Raw genomic sequence first — 7,807 nt, forward strand, 5'->3', positions numbered from 1 at the left:
GGACCGGGGGAGAGGCACGCGCAACTGGCCACGAGTGTTGTTCTCGACCACTATCTGCCGCGGTGCCACTCTCCACCAAGAGCCCGTCTTTTTGAACCAACCGCGAGCCAGGGGCTCCCGGGAGGCCAACGTTTGCCCCCTCCCCGTGCCCTGGGACAGGCGAGACGGGGGGGCGACTTTTGGTGACACCCAGGCAGGCGTGCCCTCAGCCTAAGGGCTTCGGGCGCAACTTGCGTTCAAGGAATCGATGGTTCATGGGATTCTGCAATTCACACCAAGTATCGCATTTCGCTACGTTCTTCATCGATACAAGAGCCGAGATATCTGTTGCCGAGAGTCGTTCTTAACTCTTGTGGTCACTCGTCGCCCCGACCGGATGCCGTCTCCAGAGCCGGCGGGGAGAGCAGAAACATTTGGCTTCCTTGGCGCTTTTCGCGCCGGGGTTTTGTTCTTGTTTGAGACGGGGCGCCGGCCGCGCATGGCCGGCCCTTCCCCGCCTCGGGTGTTTGTGGACTCGTTCGCACGTCAATCCTGGTTTGTGCGGCATCGACAATGATCTTTCCGCAGGTTCACCTACGGAAACCGTGTTACGACTTCTCCTTCCTCTAAATAATAAGGTTCAGTAGACTTCTCATAACGTCGCCGGCAGCGAACTGCCCACATCGCCGCGATCCGAACACTTCACTGGACCATTCAATCGGTAGGAGCGACGGGCGGTGTGTAAAAAGGGCAGGGACGTAGTCAACGTGAGCTGATGACTCGTGCTTACTAGGAATTCCTCGTTGAAGTCCAACAATTGCAATGATCTATCCCCATCACGATGAAATTTCAAAGATTACCCGGGCCTGTTGGTGCACGAAATTCTAATCCCAATCTCAAAATCTTAAGGTAAATTCGTACCACTAACCAGCAAGTGCACTGGGTCGTCTAAGTAATATCTTACGTGAGTAAGGGTCGATCCCACGGAGATTATTGGTTTGAAGCAAGCTATGTTTATTTTATTATTCTTAGTCAGGATATCAATTAAAATTATCAGTTTGAATTATTAGAAGAATGAAAGAGCGTGAAATAAATAATTGTTACTTTAATTATGGAGAATATGTTGGAGTTTTTGGAGATGCTTTGTCCTCTGATTTCATCTTTTCCTTGAAATCCTTTTCCCACACGCACGGTTCCTTCCATGGCAAGCTCTATGTAGGGTGTCACCGTTGTCAATGGCTACTTCCCATCCTCTCAGTGAAAATGGTCCAAATGCTCTGTCACAGCACAGCTAATCATCTGTCGGTTCTCAATCAGGTTGGAATAGAATCCATTAATTCTTTTGCGTCTGTCACTAACGCCCAGCCTTCAGGAGTTTGAAGCTCGTCACGGTCATTCAATCCCAGAATCCTACTCGAAATACCACAGACAAGGTTTAGACTTTTCGGATTCTCATGAATGCCGCCATCAATCCGGCTTATACCACGAAGATTCTGATTAAGGAATCTAAGAGAAGCTCATTCAATCTGATGTAGAACGGAGGTGGTTGTCAGGCACATGTTCATGGATTGAGGAAGGTGATGAGTGTCACGGATCATCACCTTCTCCATAATTAAGCGCGAATGAACATCTTAGATCAGAACAAGCGTGTTTGAATGGAAAACAGAAGTAATTGCATTAATTCATCGAGACGCTGCAGAGCTCCTCACCCCCAACAATGGAGTTTAGAGACTCATGCTGCCAAGGAATATAAAATCCAGTTCTATAGACGTCATGAGATACAAAATAATTCTCTAAAAGTTGTTTAAATAGTATACTAGTAGCCTAGGTTTACAGAAAATAAGTAAACTAAGATAATTGGTGCAGAAATCCACTTCTGGGGCCCACTTGGTGTGTACTGGGGCTGAGACTTAAGCTTCTCATGTGCTTGGGCTGTTTTTGGTGTTGAACGCCAGGTTGTAACGTGTTTTGGGCGCTGAACTCCAACTGGTAACCTGTTTTTGGCGCTGGACGCCAGACAGCAGCATGAAACTGGCGTTGAACGCCAGTTTACGTCGTCTATTTTCGCGCAAAGTATGAACTATTATATATTGCTGGAAAGCCCTGGATGTCTAATTTCCAGACCAATTGAGAGCGCGCCAATTGGACTTCTGTAGCTCCAGAAAATTCATTTCGAGTGCAGGGAGGTCAGGATCCAACAGCATCAGCAGTCCTTTTTCAGCCTAAATCAGATTTTTGCTCAGCTCCCTCAATTTCAGCCAGAAAACACCTGAAATCACAGAAAAATACACAAACTCATAGTAAATCCCAAAAATATGATTTTTGCTTAAAAACTAATAAAATTCTATTAAAAACTAATTAAAACATACTAAAATCTACATGAAATTACCCCCAAAAAGCGTATAAAATATCCGCTCATCACAACACCAAACTTAAATTGTTGCTTGTCCTCAAGCAACTACATAAATAAAATAGGATGAAAAGAAATTAAGAAGTAATAATATCTCAGAGTTTTAAATGGAGCTCAGATTCTTATTAGATGAGCGGGGCTTGTAGCTTTTTGGCTTCCGAATAGTTTTGGCATCTCACTTTATCCTTTGAAATTCAGAATGATTGGCATCTATAGGAACTCAGAATTCAGATAGTATTATTGATTCTCCTAGTGTAGCATGTTGATTCTTGAACACAGTTACTTTATGAGTCTTGGCCGTGGCCCTAAGCACTTTGTTTTCCAGTATTACCACCGGATACATAAATGCCACAGACACATAACTGGGTGAACCTTTTCAGATTGTGACTTAGCTTTGCTGATGTCCCCAATTAGAGGTGTCCAGGGTTCTTAACACACTCTTTTGCCTTGGATCACGACTTTAACCACTCAGTCTCAAGCTTTTCACTTGGACCTGCATGCCACAAGCACATGGTTAGGGACAGCTTGATTTAGCCGCTTAGGCCTGGATTTACTTCCTTGGGCCCTCCTATACATTGATGCTCAAAGCCTTGGATCCTTTTCACCCTTGCCTTTTGGTTTTAAGGGCTGTTGGCTTTTTTCCTTTTTTTCTTGATCCAATGATTCCTAAAATTTTTTTTCTTTTTTTTCACTGCTTTTTCTTGCTTCAAGAATCAAATTCATGATTTTTTAGATCATCAATAATATTTTTCGTGTTCCTCATTATTTTAAGAGCCAACAATTTTAACATTCATAAAATTCAAGATCAAAAGTATGCACTGTTTAAGCATTCATTCAGAAGATAAAAAGTATTGCCATCACATATAATTAATTATAATTTTCTTTATTAGGAACTCAAAAAATATAAATTAATCTTTATTCTAAAAATCTACTATTTTATTCATGTTTGATGATGATGAGAAAAATAAATTATAACTTAATTGAAAATAAAATCAAAATAGATATGCTAATTACTACTGCTCCTATATAACTTCTAAGGTAAAATCCTATAATAATACTATCACAGAGTTAAAGCTATAATTAGAACTTAACAACCTGTATTTTGGGAAGTAGATGTTCCTCTAGTTTGAAGAATTAATTTCTGACGTTTCAACTCCCTCAAGTTCACATCCTTGCTCTTCCTGTTCCCTTAGGTGCCATGATCTTAATGAGTTTTAGCTCAGTGATCATGGCAAATCACACCAAACTTAGAGGTTTGCTTGTCCTCAAGCAAAAGAAAGGAAAAGAGAGGAATGGAAGGAGAGGCAATTTCAAAATTCTAAAGATATGATGAGTTGAAAAAGATATGAGAGGAAATTAAAAATATTTGAAAAGAAATTAAAGAAAAATCAAGAAATATGTTTAGGAAAAAAAATTTTTTGAATTGAAGGATGAGATTTTGAAACATGTTTATGCAAGAAATCATGAATTGAAACATGAAAAATTAAAAAAATTGTGAAGTAAAAACGAATTTACCTTCTCCCCACCATCCTGGCGTTAAACGCCCAAATGCTACATGTTTTGGGCGTTTAACGCCCAATTGCTGCTTTTCCTGGGCATTCAACGCCCAGTAGTTGCTTCTTTCTGGCGTTGAATGCCAGGAAGTCCTTTGTCATTGGGCGTTTTTCTGAACACCCAGGATGCTGTAATTCTGGCGTTAAACGCCCAGAAGGAGCTTCTTTCTGGCGTTCAACGCCCAGAAGATGCTCCTTTCTGGCGTTCAACGCCCAGATGGCTATCCTTACTGGCGTTGAACGCCCAGTGGATGCTTCTTTTGGGCATTCAACGCCCAAAACATTTTTTACTGGCTTTTTCACACCAGTGAGCTTCCAAATTCCCCTGTAACTCTGTGAATTCAAGCAATTGCTATTTTACCTTTTGAAGATATTTTGACATATACCTGTAAAAATTTAACAAAAACAAATAAAATTAAATTTTGTAAATGGCTGGGTTGCCTCCCAGCAAGCATTTCTTTATTGTCCTTAGCTGGACTATTACTGAGCTCAAATCAAGTCTCAGTTTTGAGCATTCTTGCTCAAAATTGCTTTCAAGATAATGTTTAACTCTCTGTCCATTAACAATGAACTTTTTGTTAGAGTCATTATCCTGAAGCTCTACATATCCTTATGGTGATACACTTGTAATCACATATGGACCTCTCCACCGGGATTTTAATTTCCCGGGGAATAATTTGAGCCTAGAATTAAATAGCAGAACTTTCTGCCCCGGCTCAAAGACTCTGGATGACAGTTTCTTATGATGCCATCTTTTTGCTTTCTCTTTGTAAATTTTTGCATTCTCAAAAGCATTGAGTCTAAATTCCTCGAGCTCATTTAACTGGAGCAATCATTTTTCTCCAGCTAACTTGGCATCAAGGTTTAGGAATCTGGTTGCCCAATAGGCCTTGTGTTCCAGTTCCACTGGCAAGTGACATGCCTTTCCATACACGAGCTAGTATGGAGAGGTCCCTATAGGGGTCTTGAATGCTGTTCTGTATGCCCACAGAGCATCATCCAAGCTTCTTGCCTAATCCCTTCTATGGTTAATTACTGTCCGTTCCAGGATTCTTTTAAGTTCTCTGTTAGAGACTTCAGCTTGCCCATTTGTCTGTGGATGATATGGAGTGGCTAACTCCATAACAAACCAAAGCAGAGTAAAGTTGTTTATTGCAGAAATGAGTGCCCCCATCACTGATTAATACTCTAGGGGTACCAAATCTGCTAAAGATGTGTTTCTGGAGGAATTTTAACATAGTCTTAGTGTCATTAGTGGGTGTTGCAATAGCTTCCACCCATTTGGATACATAATCCACTGCCACCAGAATATAAGTGTTTGAGTATGATAGTGGGAAAGGTCCCATGAAGTCAATACCCCATACATCAAACAACTCAAACTCTAAGATTCCTTGTTGAGGCATGGCATAACTGTGAGGCAGATTACCAGATCTTTGGCAACTATCACAATTAAGTACAAACACTCGGGAATCTTTATAGAGAGTAGGCCAGTAGAAGCCACATTGGAGGACTCTTGTGGCTGTTCGCTCACTTTCAAAATGTCCTCCATACTGGGATCCATGGCAGTATCATAGGATTTTCTGCGCTTCTTCTTTAGGCACACATCTACGGATTACTCCGTCTGCACATCTCTTAAAGAGATACGGCTCATCCCAAAGATAATACTTTGCATCCGTGATCAGCTTCTTTGATTGCTGCCTACTGTATTCTTTGGGTATGAATCTCACTGCCTTGTAGTTTGCAATGTCTGCAAACCATGGCACTTCCTGGATGGCAACGAGTTGCTCATCTGAAAAGTTTTCAGAGATCTCAATAAAAGGGAGGGACGCCCCTTCTACTGGTTCTATTCGGGATAGGTGATCTGCTACCTGATTCTCTGTCCCTTTTCTATCTCTTATTTCTATATCAAACTCTTGCAGAAGCAACACCCATCTTATAAGTCTGGGTTTTGAATCCTACTTTGTGAGTAGATATTAAGAGCAGCATGGTCAGTGTACACAATCACTTTTGATCCTACTAAATAGGATCTAAACTTGTCAATGGCGTAAACCACTGCAAGCAGCTCTTTTTCTGTAGTTGTGTAATTCTTCTGTGCGTCATTTAAAACACGAATGGCATAGTAAATGACATGCAAAAGCTTGTCATGCCTTTGTCCCAACACTGACATGCAGGAGCTTGTCATGCCTTTGTCCCAACACTGCACCAATGGCATGGTCACTGGCATCACACATTAGTTCAAATGGCAATGTCCAGTTTGGTGCAGAGATGATTGGTGTTGTGACCAATTTAGCTTTCAGAGTCTCAAATGCCTGCAGACATTCCTTATCAAAGATAAATGGCGTGTCAGCAGCTAGCAGGTTGCTCAGGGGTTTGGCGATTTTTGAAAAATCCTTTATAAACCTCCTATAAAATCCTGCATGCCCTAGAAAGCTTCTGATTGCCTTAACATTGGCTGGTGGTGGTAATTTTTCAATTACCTCTACCTTAGCTTGATTCACCTCTATTCCCTTGTTTGAAATTTTGTGCCCAAGGACAATTCCTTCAGTCACCATAAAGTGACATTTCTCCCAGTTTAAAACCAGGTTAGTCTCTTGGCATCTCTTTAGAACAAGTGCTAGATGGTTAAGACAGGAGCTGAATGAGTCTCCAAATACTGAAAAGTCATCCACGAAGACTTCCAAAAATTTTTCCACCATATCAGAGAAAATTGAGAGCATGCACCTCTTAAAGGTTGCAGGTGCATTGCACAGGCCAAATGGCATCCTTCTGTATGCAAATACTCCAGATGGACATGTGAATGCCGTTTTCTCTTGATCCTGGGGATCTACTGCAATTTGATTATAACCTGAATATCCATCCAGGAAGCAGTAGTATTCATGACCTGCTAGTCTTTCTAGGCACCACTTCTTTCATGGCTGGATTCAGCCGCCTTTGTGGTTGAACCACTGGCTTGGCGTCATCCTCCAGTAAGATCTTGTGCATGCATCTGGCTGGGCTAATGCCCTTGAGATCACTGATGGACCACCCAAGAGCTGTCTTGTGTGTCCTTAGCACTTGAATTAGTGCTTCCTCTTCCCGTGGCTCTAAAGTAGAGCTTATTGATGAGCGGATAATTTATACGCTTTTTGGCATTATTTTTAGTATGTTTTTAGTGTGATCTAGTTAGTTTTTAGTATATTTTTATTAGTTTTTAGTTAAAATTCACTTTTCTGGACTTTACTATGAGTTTGTATGTTTTTCTGTGATTTCAGGTATTTTCTGGCTGAAATTGAGGGACCTGAGCAAAAATCTGATTCAGAGACTAAAAAGGACTGCACATGCTGTTGGATTCTGACCTCCCTGCACTCGAAGTGAATTTTCAGGAGCTACAGAAGCTCAATTGGCGCGCTCTCAATGGCGTTGGAAAGTAGACATCCTGGGATTTCCAGCAACATACTTTGTCCAAGATTTGATGGCCCAAACCAGCATTCAAAGTCACCATCAGAATTCCCAGCGTTAAACGCCGGAACTGGCACAAGGATGGGAGTTAAACGCCCAAACTGGCATAAAAGCTGGCGTTTAACTCCAAGAAGAGTCTCTGCACGAAAATGCTTCATTGCTCAGCCCAAGCACACACCAAGTGGGCCCGGAAGTGGATTTTTATGTCATTTACTCATCTCTGTAAACCTTAGGCTACTAGTTTTCTATATATAGGACCTTTTACTATTGTATTTTCATCTTTTGATCTTTGGAACCTTTTTCTTTAGATCTTTTGATCACTATGGGAGGCTGGCCATTCGGCCATGCCTAGACCTTATGCTTATGTATTTTCAACGGGGGAGTTTCTACACACCATAGATTAAGGTGTGGAGCTCTGCTGTACCTC

The 7,807-nt window shown here is 41.5% G+C and overlaps 1 non-coding gene across 1 annotated transcript; it reads right to left on the reverse strand.

Moving 5' to 3' along the window:
* Positions 1-183: 183 nt before the first annotated feature.
* Positions 184-339, reverse strand: LOC127743614 (5.8S ribosomal RNA). The gene has a single exon (XR_008004998.1). It is a non-coding gene; the product is annotated as a 5.8S ribosomal RNA (ribosomal RNA).
* Between the last annotated feature and the right edge of the window lie 7,468 nt (positions 340-7,807).

The sequence above is a fragment of the Arachis duranensis genome, chromosome 10, assembly GCF_000817695.3.
Source record: "Arachis duranensis cultivar V14167 chromosome 10, aradu.V14167.gnm2.J7QH, whole genome shotgun sequence".
NCBI lineage: Eukaryota > Viridiplantae > Streptophyta > Magnoliopsida > Fabales > Fabaceae > Arachis > Arachis duranensis.